General features: G+C 49.1%; 1 protein-coding gene across 4 annotated transcripts in view; it reads right to left on the bottom strand.

The window, feature by feature from the left end:
- SH2B2 (SH2B adaptor protein 2) overlaps positions 1-18,348 on the bottom strand; it is a 493,931-nt gene that overhangs the window by 1,872 nt on the left and 473,711 nt on the right. The gene's annotated exons all lie outside the window — the stretch shown is intronic.

The raw sequence follows: 18,348 nt of genomic DNA, 5'->3' as shown, positions 1-18,348 counted from the left end.
ATGTAATCAACTAAAAGTATCATGTCATCTATCTACAACTTATTTACAACAAAGTTAATTATCTTTTCAGTTAAGGCACCATCCCATTATTTTTTTTACATAAATAAAGATTATAGTTAGGGTTAGTTTTGTGGTTAGAAGGGGTTTCTTATTTTTAGGTCTCGGCCTGCGAAAGACTGCGCACATGCGCAGTTGAGCTGGCGAGACTTAATGACCGAGGGATTTTCACTAGCGAGGTTATGCCCCGCTCCTCTTTTCCATTGGCTGGCGTCACCGTTCATGCAAAACGGTGGCAAGCCATTGGAGAAGTGATGTTCTTTTTTCTCTTTAAGCCCCATCCTTTTCAGACTGGGGTCCTTGACTTCCTGCTGGCGTAAAAGGTTTCTTATCTTCTTTATGGGTCCATATAGCCCCATAAAGAAGATAAGGCACCTTTTACGTCAGCAGGAGGTCAGTCTGAAAGGGACGGGGCTAAAAGACAAAAGGCTGCATGCTGTGTGGCAAGTCAGAGGCGCGACTCCTTTTCACCAAGTGTAACTTTGAACGAAGCTTCACAGAGAATTCTCCTATCTATAAACGGGCTAAAAGAAAACTCCTCAAAATAAAATCCATCACAAATTACACTGAACCTTAAGATGGCACAATGTTTGACAAGCATGCAGCGCTGGCGTTTCTTTCATGCCTCTCGATGGCCTTCGCCGAAAGAGTATTTTGCTAACACTACTCTATACCCTGATATTCTGCAAGGGTATGCTGCAAATAACAATCGCCCCAGAGTGTAACTCGCCGGGCAAATCTCCAGAGCTCGACACACACCAAGACCGACCTCTAAAGAGCGGAAACACTCCTGCCTACCAAAGAGTGGAAACACTCCTGCCTACCAGTGCCGGAGACAGGCAGTTTAACAAACGTCAAAACACCGAGTTTGGTGCTTCAAGAAGTCCTGGCACTTGAAAATGACGAGCTCAGCAGCTCAATTGAAAAAAACAGCCTATTTTAAATATTAATGGCCAGCATCTTCCTGCCGTCAGCGGCATTGGAATAGGACGAATCCTAGAGCCGGAGATCTGCCCATGGCACACCGTAGCACTGGATTTAAACGTGCGTACTGCCTACAGTATGTACAGTCCACTCACACTTCCGCACAAACCATGTCTGCTGGCTTCTGGGTGTCTCTGGGGCGGCACTAGGGGCCTCCTCTCTCCCTCACACCTCAGCACTAGGTGCAGACAGAGCCCTGCTCGCCCCTGAGCGATGGTGGTAGGCGTGTGGGGGTAGCGAGGTTGGCCCTCCCATCCCCTCACACCTCCACCCTGAATGCAGAACCCTACTCGCCCCTAAATGTATCTGAGGACGACTGCGTTTCGGCCCCTGAAACAGCACCGCTGGGGTCTCTTGAGGGTCTTTCTCTCACTTCGCACCCCGGAATAGAGCCCATGCTCACTGCGGAGTACAACCCTCCAATCCCCCTAAAGTTCATACTGGGCCATCCCGCTGCCCCCGCTGCTCGCCCTTGGGTTTCTGCGGGCAACGACGATCTGCCATGGGTCCTAGTGCATAGAAGGTAATTGGCCCCTGTTTGAATTGCGAACCCCAGCAATAACCAGGGTTCAGTTGGCCCCGGTGCCACAGGAAGCTACGCCGCTGCCCTCGGCTCTCATCCCTTCACACCTCAGCTGAGATGAACTACGAACCAAATTCCAGAGCTTTCCCGGCACCCTGCGAGCTTTAGGATGAGTCTCCCTTCTCACCCCTGGATGTTTCGGAAGTCAGCGCCAAGGGGGCGTCCCTCCCACCTCTCAAACCTCACCTCAGAAGGACTAACAGCCCCACCACCAGACCTACGCCCCCGGCAGCCTGGTTGGATATACACCCAAAATATGTGACTAAGCAGTGGTTGTTATGACATCACGGCATTAGTAGGGCAGGGGCATCCGTAGACATAGGAGTACGGCTCAAAGTCACTGGGTAATACATGGGCACTCAGCTGAACGGGCTTAAATGTGCAGAGAATGTTTGCATAAAAAGCCAGCGAGAACCCAGGTGCGGTACCAGATCGGAAAGTGTGATGTTCACACTGATGCAGGAAGTGGCTGTTAGACACTGGGATAGGGCAGCTGGGATAATAAAACCGATAAAAATCCAGAACCCCCTCCTTAACTCGTGTGTGTGGGGAGGAGAGCGTATGTCATCCGGACGATGGCTAAGCGGGCAGATGTAGCACAAGGGATGCTGGGATGCTCGGTGGCAGAGAGGACGTCCTTGATGGACCAAGGGCTGCCATGCCACTCTCTTGGCTCAAGGGGCACATGTAAAATGCTACCAGTGGTGTCCCAATATGTCCACAACCTCCCCACCCGGCTCCAAGCGGCACTCTGTGCACCCACAGACTGTCAGTAGCCGCAGTGCCAGCATCTCTCCGCCTGGAGTGAGTGCCACGCACAGACCATCGTCAGACCTACCCAGTGGCATTCAAATGCCCGCTGCAACCCCTGCCACAGCCCCTTTCCTCCCAGGCACGACCTGTGAACTAGCCGACAATCCATTGCAGGAGCGCAGCGCACCTACCGTCCGGGGCTCCCCACCTGTGTATGTTTGCGTGTGGGGCTCTGTGTGTGTGTGGGGGGGGGGGGGCTCTGTGTGTGTGTGTGTGTGTGGGGGGGGCTCTGTGTGTGTGTGTGGGGGGCTCTGTGTGTGTGTCTGTGTGTGTGTGTGTGTGTGGGGGGCTCTGTGCGTGTGGGGGGCTCAGTGCATGTGGGGGGGGATCTGTGCGTGTGGGGGGGCTCTGTGCGTGTGGGGGGGCTCTGTGCGTGTGGGGGGTCTCTGTGCGTGTGGGGGGTCTCTGTGCGTGTGGGGGGTCTCTGTGCGTGTGGGGGGGCTCTGTGTGTGGCATTTGTGAGAGATTAAGCTATTGGCATTGTAAATGACAATGCCATTTATTTATCGGTTTTCAAAACCAACACAAATGAAAATTTACAAACAAGAAAGAAGGATTTGCTATAATTGATCTGCACATCAACCTTTGTCTCCTTATTATTCAAAAACAATTTCTGTATCAATATTCTAATTTCTCTGAAGTGCAACTATGATATGAAAATGCTTATCCTTCTACAGCATTAACTAAGGACAATCCGCCCACCACAGGTGTTATAGAATGTCACATTCATGAGAACAGGAAAACATATCAATGCACATTATCAATAGTGTCTTTCATTCATGTGCAAAAAATGGAACCGGATCACGCGTACTCTTCGTTTGGGATACACGCTTACGGCTCTATGTTGGAACTTATCATGGCTCCGTAATTGCTATACAGAAGGACGATTCTTCTTCTCGACTACATTAAAATAAGATTTGGACATTGATTGCACAGCTTACTTGCAAAAGGAACTGGGAATAGAAGGATTTTTTGGGAGATAAATAAGTTCGGTAGATACTGTGTTTTCTTAGCCCTGAAAAAGTCCATATGGGGCGAAACGCGCGTCGGCTGTGAAGAACCTGGTTTAAAAAAAAAAATAAAGATTGATTTGCATCTACACCACGTGATTCCTTTCGGATTAAAAACATTTGGGTGCATAAATTGCACATGGATGAAAGACACTATGGATAATGTGCACTGATATGTTTTCCTGTTCTCACAAATGAAAATGTTGACATTTACAATGCCAATACCTCTAACGTTTGCAAAGGCGAGACTGTTGCATTATAAATGATTGTTTTGACATTTTCATTTAGGTTTACTGTTAGGTTAGTATTATTCTAATATAAGTTGACAATTTGCTTTAGTTTTGAGTAACAGGATTAGAATAGCATTATATATTTTATTCACGTCAATTTAGTTTAATTTAATAGGGTTAATTTCATTTCCTTTAATTGCTTTTCATTTATGACTAAAGTTAACGAACAAGTTACTTACCTTTGGTAACGATTTATCTGTAAGAAACATTTCTTAGTTATAGTTTGCTTACCTTAGAATTACCCCAAGGCGTCAGAATGTATCCAGAGAATTTTCTTAACTGTAGCCCTGCGCGCCAGTAGGTGGCGTCGGTCGTCTCCACGTTCGGCGTCTACGCTGTGATGATGTTGCAGTATCTATTTAGATGCTGCCCCTGCATGCTGAAGTCTGTGCATTACACAACATTCCATGCCAGAAGCACAGAGACATGCAAGACACTGACCACGGGCGCACATAACTAGGGCCCTGAAAGGGAGTCCCTTACTCTAGAAGGCTTGGTAGTTTGGTCTGCCCTGTTCCCATGATGCACTGGGCCGGGGTCAGACTAATTTGCATATAGCCAAGTTCTGAGCTGGGATGGTGCAGTGAGCTAAAAAACGGTGATGGATCAAGCCCTGATCTTTGGACTGGGTAAGAGTGGTCTGCTTAATTCAGACACTCTGTTCATCACCACCCCCTTTTCTGAATCATTTTTGTCCACCATAAGCGTGGAAGGGTATACTCAGATGTGAGTCCCTTGCTCATTGCACCATCAGGATTCAAGCAAGCCGGGCCGAAGGCGGCTGAAATGCCAGAAACCGGTCCCCGGTAGCTTGTTTCCTTCCCAGTATAAGAATTGGCTTGGTAGTTTGGTCTGCCCTGTTCCCATGATGCACTGGGCCGGGGTCAGACTAATTTGCATATAGCCAAGTTCTGAGCTGGGATGGTGCAGTGAGCTAAAAAACGGTGATGGATCAAGCCCTGATCTTTGGACTGGGTAAGAGTGGTCTGCTTAATTCAGACACTCTGTTCATCACCACCCCCTTTTCTGAATCATTTTTGTCCACCATAAGCGTGGAAGGGTATACTCAGATGTGAGTCCCTTGCTCATTGCACCATCAGGATTCAAGCAAGCCGGGCCGAAGACGGCTGAAATGCCAGAAACCGGTCCCCGGTAGCTTGTTTCCTTCCCAGTATAAGAATTGGCTTGGTAGTTTGGTCTGCCCTGTTCCCATGATGCACAGGGCCGGGGTCAGACTAATTTGCATATAGCCAAGTTCTGAGCTGGGATGGTGCAGTGAGCTAAAAAACGGTGATGGATCAAGCCCTGATCTTTGGACTGGGTAAGAGTGGTCTGCTTAATTCAGACACTCTGTTCATCACCACCCCCTTTTCTGAATCATTTTTGTCCACCATAAGCGTGGAAGGGTATACTCAGATGTGAGTCCCTTGCTCATTGCACCATCAGGATTCAAGCAAGCCGGGCCAAAGACAGCTGAAATGCCAGAAACCGGTCCCCGGTAGCTTGTTTCCTTCCCAGTAGAAGAATTGGCTTGGTAGTTTGGTCTGCCCTGTTCCCATGATGCACTGGGCCGGGGTCAGACTAATTTGCATATAGCCAAGTTCTGAGCTGGGATGGTGCAGTGAGCTAAAAAACGGTGATGGATCAAGCCCTGATCTTTGGACTGGGTAAGAGTGGTCTGCTTAATTCAGACACTCTGTTCATCACCACCCCCTTTTCTGAATCATTTTTGTCCACCATAAGCGTGGAAGGGTATACTCAGATGTGAGTCCCTTGCTCATTGCACCATCAGGATTCAAGCAAGCCGGGCCGAAGACGGCAGAAATGCCAGAAACCGGTCCCCGGTAGCTTGTTTCCTTCCCAGTATAAGAATTGGCTTGGTAGTTTGGTCTGCCCTGTTCCCATGATGCACTGGGCCGGGGTCAGACTAATTTGCATATAGCCAAGTTCTGAGCTGGGATGGTGCAGTGAGCTAAAAAACGGTGATGGATCAAGCCCTGATCTTTGGACTGGGTAAGAGTGGTCTGCTTAATTCAGACACTCTGTTCATCACCACCCCCTTTTCGAGCTCAAAGATACAGCACTGGGATCTCTCCTGATAACAGGTGAGTAATTTTGTTTTCGTTGATCGGCTGATTTTTATTGAATATTTTAAAGTTGCAAAACTCAATACTTAGAAGAAATTCTGAGTGAAACCCAGCCAATGTTACCCTATGGAGAAAATCAAGTTATCGGTCTTTGGGTAAGTACTCGGCTGGCAGAGTTAAGGTTCTGGGGTAGACTGGGGGTCTCCCAGAATTAGGTAAGTACAGCTGCTACACCCTCAGCGGCACAGAGGCAGACTGATGCAGAGTGAGTTGGCCCAATGTTATCCTAAGGAGGATAGGGGGTCTATGGTTTGTGGCTGCTAGCAGGCAGACCACGCGAATGTGGGAGCTGAGCTCCTGGTCCGTTACTCAGGGCAAGTGGGGAAGTAGAGTAGAATAGATGTTGCACTCCCGGTGGCCCTCGGGCGGCTGGGTGCAGGGTGCTTTTGGACCTTCGGGCGCCCAATGTATTTCAATGGGAGAACTGGAAGTTGAACAAAGGCTGCAGGCTCGGGGACAAAGATTCTTCAGGTGCGACCCCCACTTACCACAGGTAAGTTGGGGTCTTGGAGGATAGGTAGACACCCAGGATTTCTTTCAACAGTTTACAGGAAATGCACCAGGGCTGAATCCAGGATCCAGCCCGGAGTAAGAAAAACATTTGTAAAGTGATTTTATTGCATTTACTGAAAACTTCCTATTGAGATCAATGTTATTTTGTGTTTAAACTTGTGTTGCATATTGCAACAACTGTAACTATTGCATTCCAAAACCTATTGCTATTTGAAAGTATTCAATTGCAACATCTCATTCTGAGAAAGTATGTATGATAGCTACTGTAATTTTAAAAATAAAGTAACTATATATTTTTAAATACAAAACAATTGGCCTAGAGTTCAGCTCTTGACTGTATGAGACCATTTGCCATCTGAGTGTGTACAACAAATGCTTTACACTGTCCTCTGAAATTTCCTTACTGCTCGACCAAGCTACCACTTTAGAGAGTAAGGTTACATCTAACTTTAGCCTCTGCCATACCTCTGGAGACTGTGGACTCGGTGCACACTGGACCTTACTTTGGTCCAGTATATACAGAGACACTTTCTTACATTGGTGGATCAACGGTGGGATACAAACTTGCATTTGTTGTACTACTTGCTTACCATCGGATTACACAACAGAACTCACAAATTACCTTTAGAATTCTGAAGGAATATGCTACTTACCAGTATGCACCTGTTCTTGGCATGTAGGGCTGCTGACATTCATATCTGTGCATAGATCGCCGCCTAGTGTTGGGTCCGGATGATTGCACATTGTTGTCCTGGAAGAGTCTTCGAAGTATCACGAGATAGGTGGCCCCTTCCCCGGACTACAGTGCGCATGGGCATCCTCTCCATCCTCAGATTGTTTTTCGCCATTGTGGCAGAGATGGAGTATGATACAGTAAGTGATGTCCATGCTAGAGATTAATTCTGAATGCTACAGCTGCGACAGGCACCGGGGAGGAGGGCGGGCGATATGAATGTCAGCAGCCCTACATGCCAAGAACAGATGCATACTGGTAAGTAGCATATTCCGTTCAAGGCATGTGGGCTGCTGAATTCATATCTGTGCATAGAATGTATAGCAGTCTCCCCCTTAGCGGTGGTTGCCCGTGCCAGCTGCAGCAGTCTGAAAAAGAGTTTTGAGTACAGCCTTTCCTACTGCTGCTTGCTGTTTGGAGTGTACATCTACACAGTAGTGTTTGGTAAATGTATGTATGGTTGTGGCTGCTCTACATATGTCTTCTAGAGGAATGTTTCCTAGGAAATGCATGGATGCCCCTAACTTGCGTGTTGAATGCGCTCTTGGGGGAACGGTTAATGTGCGTTTAGCTTTCTGATAACAAATCTGTATGCACTTAATCCATCTGGCTATACCTGATTTGGAAATGGGGTTGCCTTTGTGCTGTGGTGAAAAGGCAACAAACAGTTGCTTAGTTTTCCTGAAGTGTTTTGTCCTGTCTATATAGTACAGGATACAGGAGAGCTCTTTTAACGTCTAGGGTATGTAGAGCTCTTTCTGCCACCGAATCTGGATTTGGGAAGAACACTGGCAGTTTTATAGTTTGATTGATGTGAAACTGGGATACCACCTTTGGAATAAATTTAGGGTTTGTACGTAGCACTACCCTATTTGCGTGAATTTGGAAGAATGGCTCCTGAATAGTTAGGGCTTGCAGCTCACTAACTCTTCTAAGTGATGTAATTGCCACTAAAAAAGCCACTTTCCACGTTAGGAATTGTATTTCACATGAGTGTAGAGCAGTGGCGGCTGGTGAAATTTGAAAGTGGTGTGGCGTAAATACTGCACTGTGGTGAGCAAGCGCAGCGAGTGAGGCCGAACCACCTATGGGGAGTCGGGGGGTTCTCCCACAAGAACATTTTGAAAAACGTGGAAAAATGGTGCATTCTCAAGCACATTTGGGAAAGAGGTGGCTTGGCGAATACATCTCTGGGAGTAGCCAGTCTGCAAGTCTCATTGAGGGGATGACAAATATGATCACATCACCCCCATCCTGATTGAATTCTATTAGCTCCCCTTGATGGTTCTCTACAGCATCAAAACCAGCTGCATACTTTATGAACATTGCAAATGATGCAGTTGTTCATGAAGTAGTTCAGCAAAGCCATCATGACTTGCTGCAGCACAACTTTTATTGTGACAGGCAGAGAACAGTTATCTAAAAATAAAGGCTGTTTTGGGTCAGATGTGGAAGGGGTAGAAGTGATGTTCAGAGTGCCTCAATAGTGCAGTCATGCTCATTCTATGTTAGATTAGTGCACCCTTTTCTCTCCCTACATCTTGCCTATATGTATATCTTATCTTCATAAGACTCCTTTCACTGACTCCGTAATGCACTACCCTGCATCTCCTTCACTTCACAAACATACAACACACCGACACACCTGTAAGTACTGCATTTACATTTACTTCTGCATTCTCAATATTTTGCCAACTTCCTTCACACAAAGTTGCACGGAATCACAATTATTATTATTATTATTATTATATTCTTATATAGTGCCAGATTCGACCCCCGAAGGGGTATCTCCGCGCTTGCCTTGGGAACCCGTCCTGGCTTTTCCCTGTGAGATAGCCCCTACAGGGCTCCCCAAGGTGAAAGCCAGGCATCCCGCCGCGGGGGGCCGTGGTGGAGATTAAGCAAGCTTAATGCCCAGAGTTGCAGAGCGTGAACCCATGATTAGGTCAGGCACCGAAGCGAGAATTATCGAGTCCATGGACATTTGAGCTCAAGACCCTGCCGCGTCGGGAATTGAACCCTGGTCCCGGGTCTGACCTCTGCTTCAGGGTCTGCCTGCTCTAACCAGTGAGCCACACTTCTCCACAATTGCAACTGGAATAAGTGACCATTGCTCTGCTTGCTAGCAGGGAGGCCAAGGACTGGATGACTAAGCAAGTATGCTGAGCACCTTTTTGACCCAATAGACACCATGAAATATTCGCACTACCTTCACGGCTTCACCTTTTGCTTCGGAGCTCTCAATGGTGGCACTTCAAGTGATCTATGCATCTTATAAAAACATGTCGGAATCGTTTATCCTAAAAAGTTTTTTTTTTTTTTTTTTAATCAGAAGGTAAAACAAAATTAAGCTGAACATTTGTTTGTTCACTACTCTAACAAATGGCAGCGGAAGGTTCGTGCTCCACCCCACAGCAGCTCCCATGTGCAAACACCTCACAAATCAGGCCGGAGTCATTGTCGATTGATTTCTTCTTTGCCTCTGATCAGCATGTTTATTAGTGCAGATTAGAAGAGCGTCTGAATGAATCATTCATTCTCCTTTGAGTGGCACTCATCGCCTTGATCTGGGGTGTGGGTACTTCAAAGGCAGGCTGTTCTACCCAGTCACACCTCCTGCAGGGCAATGCATGCTAGAAAATAATTCACACGCACTGCCTAATAGCCGGCAGTAATAGCCAGACAGGCAAGTGCGTGGCCAAAGGTTGGCTGCAAAAAAACCCTGTTGCAGAAAAACCGTACCAATGAACAAACACACAGTGGCTCTCATCAGGATATGAACAGTTTGGAAACAGAAGTCTACGATATATACAGTGTATACATAATATACAATTCTTTCACACAGCACTGCATTGGCACAGACAGAACACCAAAATAGAGAGCTCTCAGCTGACATGGGCCCATTGATTGCAACAAGCCGTGTCATGACCCATAGATTCCCTTTCAGTACTAACCTTGGCCAGAGCCTACCCTCGTACAGAACCTAGATGCTCTACAGCTCTGTGGATTTCCTTTACTATCTGGCCAATATTTGCCATCATCATATTGCACCAAGGCTGAGGCATATAAATGTATGTATAGGCATTTATATAGCGCACTACTTACCCGTAGGGTCCCAAGGCGCTTCGACCGCTGCGAAACCCTTCCTGGCTTCCCTGAGAGATGGTCCCTTAATGGGTATCTCCAGGGTGAGACCAGGCATCCCCGGCGGTCTGGTGGGGCCGTTAGTGAAGATGAGGCAAGCTAATGCCCAGAGTTGCCGAGTGTGATCGCTGATCAGAGTGGGCACCGAGGCGAGAGAATTATCGAGTCCGCTGACCCTGGTCCAGAAACCTGCCGCGCCGGGAATCGAACCCTGGTCCCGGGCCGTCCTCTGCTCTCGGGTCTGCCGCCTCTAACCAGTGAGCCACACTACTTCACTATACAGGTTCTCAGCCTCGGTGACCAATGCCTGTTATTACTATCAATATTCTTGCTGTCCCGTACCAGGCAGCTACGCTACTAAAGCTTAAGATCTAGACTAGTGTGCTACAGTGCTAACTAATTTCCCACGCACACCCACAAACTCCTTGGGGGAGTAACTATTCAGCAAAAGTGCTGTCTCCACTCGGCCACAACTGATCACGCAGCATGCTAATATTTAGATTTACCACCATCTGCTCAAACACAGCGTGTATTTTTTATTCAGAGTAATCAGCTTAGCAACACAGTTCAATGTGCTACAACCATCTGATCCTTGTTAGCACCACAAGTTAATATTCAAATACACTGTTTTTGTGCGGTGAATACCAGAAGCACAGTTCGAAGTGCTACATAATTGTTTTGAACGTTACACATTTAAAAATATTCACTTAACAAATAAATAGACTCTAAGCACCATAATTACCAGCGCACTGATGAGCGGCAGAGAAGAGAGGCGATTCACTGAGCTGCGGAGGACTGACCGCTCTGATGATTTAGCCTCCATCCCTCCTCACTCTTCCTCAGCCTCCTCATCTCACTTCGTTCCCCCTCCATACTCGCCCGCGGCTCCTTCTTTCATCCCCTCCCAGCCCCCCTTCACGCTCCTTCGCCCCCTGCCTTGGTCTTTCCTCTTCCTGCTCTCTCACAGCGGGCCCCTAACTCCCTTCTGTAGTTTACCCCTGCCTCCCTCCTAACTCCCTCTTCTCGGTACCCTGCGCTCCCCTCGCCCCTCCTTTTATCTGCCAACACTTTGTCCCTCTCCTGGGCTCTCACTTTCATCCGGTCACCCGCTCTCCTCGGTCCTTGCTCCTCCCGGGGTCTCACTTTCCTCTGTCCTTTCACGCTCTCCCACACTCTGTCCCTCTCCTCTGTGTCTCCTTCTCGTCTCGCTCTCTGCTCATGTCCCATCCTCTCGGCACCTCTCTGTAATCCCTCCCTCTTCTTACTCTCTACTGCTCTTTCCCTTTTCTGCTGCCCTTCGCCCTCTTTCCTGCCTGTCCCTCCTCTCTCCTGTCTTGCCCCCTGCGCTCTCTCCTGCCTGTCCCCCTCTCTCCTGTCTTTCCCTGTCTTGTCCGCTCTCTCTCCTGCCTGCCCCCCTCTCCCCTGTCTTTCCCTGTCTTGTCCACCCTCTCTCTCCTGCCTGTCCTCCCTCTCTCCTGTTTGCCCCGCTTTCTCTTGTCTTTCCCTGTTCTGTCCCCTTCTCCCAGTCTTGTCCCGCGCTCTCCGGTCTCACCCGGTCTTCCCGGTCCCTTCTCATTCCTTGCCTTTGCCTCCTCTCTCCCCCCAGGCTCGCAGGTCCCTCCTGCCCTCGGAGGATGAGCTCCTGGTCGCTCTGCACTTCTTGCTGCTCTTGGAGATGGTGAGATCGGGACCCCGGAAGCAGGTAGGAGCCCTCTCAGTCTTTGGGAAACTTGAAAGGTGTGTTGCCCGCCCCTCTCCCCACCCCCCCAACAACACACTGCCCCGGCCCCCACCACATTCCTCTTGGGAACGCAGCCACAGGGACTCCCGGAGCGCGCCCCGCCTGAAATTAAACCCGCTATGTTACTTATTTGCCGCAAAATTATTTAATTGCAAAGCCTGGAAGCGACAGCAACAGGAGGGTGCCGGTCTGCCGGAGAGTGAGGCTGAGACCCCCAGTACCACCAGAGAGTTCGAACTTCGAAAGCATTAGCAGCAAATACTTCCGACTTTGCAACGGGCACGTCTGGCCTCCCCTTGCCCTTGAGCAGGAGATCGGCAATTTCACCTCCCGGGAAAGCGATATCTGTGTATATCATAAGATATCCTAATAAATCATCACAGCAGGTAATGGTGTTCGTGTCTCTAATTGCTCAATTCAAAGAACAGTGGAATCAATTGTTATAGGGAAAGGCCAGTTGCGTTGCGGCAAGACGGGCGGCTGAGGGGGGGGGGGGGGGGGGGGGGGGGAGGGGTGTGGGGGGTACAGGTCCAGGAGTGTTGTGCAGAGGACGGTGTTGGCAAGGGTAATAATAATAAAGAAAACCTTACCTTCCTCCGGACCTCGGATCCGCTCCTTCTCCACACCCCGGTCCCCGGGCCGAATCACACGCCGTGCCGCCGCCTCAGAGACTCGAGTGTTCCATCATCAGTTGTTTGAAATGCACCCAGTCTGCGCGGTGGAGTCTCAGCCAATCCTGGCGCTGCATTAACAGCACCACTGCGCCAGGATTGGCTAAGAGCAGGGTTACGTCCTGCCCTTATGAGACCCCGGGGACCCGGGTCCCTTGCCCTCTGACTCGCTGTTGGGGAGGGAGGGGAAGGTACTGTAACATGAGCGCATGCGCGGGCAAGTTGAAAAATCGAGTAGCCAGACATTGACATGCGCAGACTGCAGCTGCGCTGTTTCTGCAGACTGCTTGCTGTACGTGTCTGTGCTGTCAATCACTGCCACAGCCCCGCCCCCACACCTTCCGTGATGTCAGCCAGCCAGCCTTGTCCCGGTAATTATTGAGCTAGAGTTGCTGGCCGCAGAGAAGTTTTGTGTGCGCTTACACTCACATTATAATAATATGTACATCCCATCCTGCCTCAGCGTGACGGTCGTCCATGGCTAGTGGGGCAACGCCCCCAATGGACGCACCACCACTGGTGTAGAGGTTCAAAAGGTGGTCTCATCAGTCTGGTTAGAACTACATTCAGGTTCCAGACAGGTGAAGGTGGGTGTCTTGGAGGAATCACTCGTTTGAGTCCCTCCATGATAGCTTTAATAGCAGGTATTCTGAAGAGTGAAAGGTGCTGCCTGTTCTGAAGATAAGCTGCCACAGCAGCTAAATGTATACGTATGGAACTGTAGGCTAGATTGCATCTGTGTAAATGTAACAGATAACATATGATGTTTTGAGTTGATGCATCCAGCGGATTTATGTAATTATGGTTACAATAGATGAAAAATCGTTTCCACTTCGCCGCATAGCATGCTCTGGTTGTAGGTCTTCTTGCCTCTTTGATAATATTCATACAGTCAGGAGGCAAGTTCAGGTAACCAAACTCTATGACTTCAGGAGCCAGATCGCAAGGTTCAACTGTTGCGGATCTGGGTGCTGAATGCCCCCATGGCTCTGCGTTAAAAGACTGGGTGTTAATCGCAGCCTGTGATGAGGCACCACGGAAAGTTCTAGGAACGGTTGCCTCGCCCACGTTGGAGCAACTAGGATGAGTGTCATTGAGTGTTGTCGCAGTTTGCGTGCCACTAGTGGTATGAGCGGGGATGGGGGAAAAGCGTACGCAAACTTGCCTGACCAGTTCATTCATATCGCATAGCCCTGAGACTGCGGATGTGGAAACCTGGCGGCGAAGCTTTGGCATTTTGCGTTTTCACTTGTGGCTAACAGGTCTATCTCCGGGTGACCCCACTGCTGGAAGTACGGTTGTAGCACTGAGGGATGCATCTCCCACTCGTGCATCTGGTGGCTGTGTCTGCTGAGCAGATCCGCCATCTGGTTGTCCCTGCCTGGGAGGTGTTCCGCCATGAGGAAGATGTTTCTCTGAATGGCCCACTTCCACATGCTTTGCGCTAGATGTGACAGCTGTGGAGAGTGTGTCCCTCCCTGCTTCTGTATGTAGTACATGGCAGTTCTCTTGTCCGTCCGGATCAACACGACTTTGTTGCACAAATGCACTTTGAACGTCTTCATTACCATGAAGATTGCCATCAGTTCCAGCAAGTTGATGTGCATCTTCTTCTGCTGTGTCGTCCATAGTCCCTGCACTGTGTAATGGAGGACATGCGCTCCCCATCCCAGGAGAGATGCGTCCGTTGTAAGCACTATTTGTGGTACAGGCTCTTGGAACGGTCGTCCCCTGCAAAGGTTTTGTGGGTTCCACCAATGCAGAGAGTTGTATGCGCGACCGGTCACCAACACTAGGTCTTTCAATTGTCCTTGAGCCTGGTTCCACTGTCGTGCTAAGCACTCCTGAAGCGGACGCATGTGTAGTCTAGCGTGAGGGACTATGAAGATGCAGGACGCCATCATGCCTATCAACTGCATAAACACCCGTGCTGGGAGAGAGTGTTGGGGTCTGAATTTTTGAATCGGCAATTGAATGCTGTTGATTCTTGCTGAGTTTGGCTGTGCCTTTGCTGCCAGAGTGTCTATTGTCGCTCCTAGGTACTGTTGTACGTGGGCGGGTTCGAGATGAGACTGTGTAGTTTAATGAGAATCCAAGGCTGTGTAGGAGGTGAATAGTGCGGGACATGTGGCTGGTACATTGCTGGGCTGACTTTGCTTGGATAAGCCAGTCGTCCAGATAGGGGTAGGCGTGAATATGGTTTCTCCGTAGGTGCGCAGCTACTGTCGCTAGGCACTTGGTAAACACCCTGGGGGCTGTTGTCACCCCGAAAGGCAGGACCTTGAACTGGTAGTGCTGATTTTGTATGGTGAACCTGAGATACTTCCTGTGTGCTGGATGTATCGGTATGTGGAAATATGCATCTTTTAGGTCTAGTGTTGCGAGGAAATCTCCCTGACTGAGCAATGGTAGAACCTGCTGTAAAGTGAGCATGTGAAAATGTTCTGACAAGATGTATTGGTTTAGGGGCCTGAGGTCTAGTATTGGCCTGAGAGACCCGTCCTTTTTGGGGATTAAGAAGTACAGCGAGTATACCCCTGTACCCTGCTGCTGTATAGGTACGAGTTCTATGGCCCCTTTTTGCAGCATGCTGATGACTTCCTGCTGCAATAAGTATGTGCTCTGCGGACATAGGACAGTGTTTTTGGGGTATGTTGGGTAGAGTGGAGGTTAGCTCTAGACAATAGCCGTACTGAATAAGTTGTCTCACCCACCTGTCTGTGGTAATGCTTTCCCAGACTGGCAGGAACTGTTGTAATCGTCCCCCGACCGGTGTTACATGGTCTGGGGGCAGTGACAAGGCGTCACTGTTTAGTATTGGCGGAAGATCTGGTGTTGTTATTCTCTCGTCCTCTGCCTTTGTTGCTGTTGCCACGGTAGCCACCTCTATTGTTTTTGTTATAGGTGGTTTGCGGGCTCCCTTTATTGTATGGAGTGTGCTGGGATGCCTGGCCTCGTGCAGCTCCTCTGTTACCCGAGCGACGAAAGGAGCCTCCTCTGAATTGTTGGGACTGCAAGGCACCCATAGACTTGGCTGTCTGTGTCTTTTTTAATCTTCTCTAATATTGTGTCCACATCAGGACCAAATAAATAATCAGGGTTCACAGGCTGATTTAATAATGTGGTTTGAATCTCAGGTTTGAACCCAGAGATGCGTAACCAAGCATGTCTCCTGAGCATGACACTTGTGTTGATGGCTCTGGCTGCGGTGTCTGCTGCGTCTAGCGCACATTTAATGGATGCGTTGGATGTGAGTTTCCCCTCTTGTATTAGTGTTTCTGCTCCCTCTTTGTAGGCATCAGGCAAATGTTGTAGCAGTTGCTCTAGTGTGCCATAATGCACCCTATCGTATCTGACTAATAGGGCTTGTGTATTAGAAATTATCCAGATATTCGCTGCTTGAGCAGCTACCCTTTTTCCCGAAGCTTCTAATATCTTAGACTCCTTGTCTGGAGGAGGAGCATCACCAGTGGTTTGTGAGTTGGCACGCTTATGAGCATTTGATACCACCAAAGAGTCCAATGGCAGCTGTCCCTTAATATATGTAGGGTCCACAGGCGCCGGTCTGTATTTTCTTTCGATTCTGGGGTTAACAACCCTTGCTCTTGTGGTTTCCTTGAAAATGTCTCCTGCGTGTTTAAGGACACCTTTCGACATTGGCAATGTCTTGACTGATTTTTCTGAAGTAGAGAAAGTGTCAAATAGGAAGTCCTCTTCAATTGGGTCAGCATGCATTTCCACATCATGATTCTGGGCTGCCCTTTCTATTAATGCGTTAAACGCAGCTGTATACTCTGTTGGCGAAGTTTTGACAGGATGAGAAAGAGTGTCAGGAATAGTTTGTGACTCCCCCGGGTCAACAGGGTCTGTCCAGGCTTGAGTCTGGTCATCCTGATCTGTGTCTGCAGGGTAATTATATTGTTCATCGTAGTCATACCCCATATCCTCATTAGTGCGTGTGGGTGAGTATGCAGAAGTGTCCTGCTCATGCTACCTTACAGTCTCAATAAGGACAGGCAACGTGGAATAATCCCTTTTCTCTTTGAGTGGAATTTTATATGATTCAAGAGGATTTTCTGATCTGATCATCCTTTGATAAATAGTAAGTCTGCCAGAGTCGGAGTCGATATGTAGCTTCGACTGCTCATCATAGGAGGGCTCTTGGTACACAATGTCCTCTTCTAGAGAATGACTCCTCTTTCCCATCGACACCTTCTTGGGTGGTTCGATCCCGGTTTTCGGATCGAGCGCCTTAGGGCTTGCAGTCGGGGGCAGTCCGAATTTTATTGGAGGCATAGTGTTTGTAGACAGACTGACCTTTTTCGGGGCCGGCGTCGATATTGGACCGACCGACTTTGCCTTTTCGCCAATATGTTTTTAGCCCTGCGTCGACGTAGGGTTGGACGCAGGGACGTTGCGTTGGAGGCGTGTTCTTCTGCCTCGACGAGCTCCGAGCCGATTTTGGATTTCGGCTCGAGGCCTTTGACGAGCTGTGGCCTGTTGACTCGTTGCTTCGGATCGAGAACCTTCCGAGACTTGAGTCCCTTATTTGTGTCGCTGTCAGTCGACGTCGACCTAGTCGGTTCGACGTGCTCGACTTGCGCACCGATCTTCGGTTCGACACCCTTTAATCGTGACCCCGCCGGGTCGTCGACACTTTTCTTCGGCGTCGAATCAGATGGGTTCGAACTCTTCGATCCGAAGACTATCTTCAGCAGTTTCGGTTTAGTTTTTGACTAGATGGTTTTCGGTTTCGATTTAACTAGTTCGACCGATGGCTCGTGTGATATATTCTTAGCCGGGCCGAGACGCGGGGCTATAGAATGTTCGTCATGATCTTGGCTAAGGCCTTCTGGCGATGCCTCGACCTGTGCCCTTGGAAGTCTTTTAGTGGCTGTTCCGGGCCCCGTAATCACTTTCGGGCCTGGTTCATTGCTCGAGTTGTCATCGACGGCTCCGATGAGTGATGCGTCGTCCCTTACCTCGACGACGTTTTCATCCTAGACGTTCTCCTAGTCGTCTCCATAGTAGGTGGAGTCATGCTTCGAACCGGGATCCGACTGCTGTTCTGGGTCCTCAGTCTCGACGACCTCATCGTCTTCTTCGAAGATATTCACCGGGTCGGGCGCTGGCTTCGTTATAGTCTGCCTCGCTGCGCGTCGAAGCCTAAGCGTCTTCTTCGACCTGAATTGAGCACAAGCTAGACAGTTGGCCTCATTGTGCTCCGGTGATGAGCACTTGTTGCACACCGGGTGTACATCAATGTGTGGGTACTTAGAGTTACAAAGGGGGCATCGTTTAAATGGGCTCCGTTCCATCGACGATCGGGCCTCTGGTGTCGAAAAGGCCTCGCGGCTCTCTTCGACGTCCTGCTCGAAAAGAACTGGAACAAAGTACTCGGCACCGAACCAAATAACAATACCGACAACTCCGAAGGCCTTTTGGCCTTTAGAAAAGTTTCCGAACTTGAGTAAAGAAAGTACATCCGAACCCAATAGCGGAAAAAAAACAATCTGAGGATGGAGAGGATGCCCATGCGCACTGTTGTCCGGGGGAGGAGCCACCTATCTCGTGATACTTCGAAGACTCTTCCAGGACAACAATGTGTAATCATCCGGACCCAACACTAGGCGGCGATCTAGGCACAGATCTGAATTCAGCA

This window comes from Lissotriton vulgaris, chromosome 2_1 (genome assembly GCF_964263255.1).
Source record: "Lissotriton vulgaris chromosome 2_1, aLisVul1.2, whole genome shotgun sequence".
Lineage (NCBI taxonomy): Eukaryota > Metazoa > Chordata > Amphibia > Caudata > Salamandridae > Lissotriton > Lissotriton vulgaris.
Note: the sequence above shows the minus strand (reverse complement) of the source record. Positions and strands in the feature narration are given on the sequence as shown.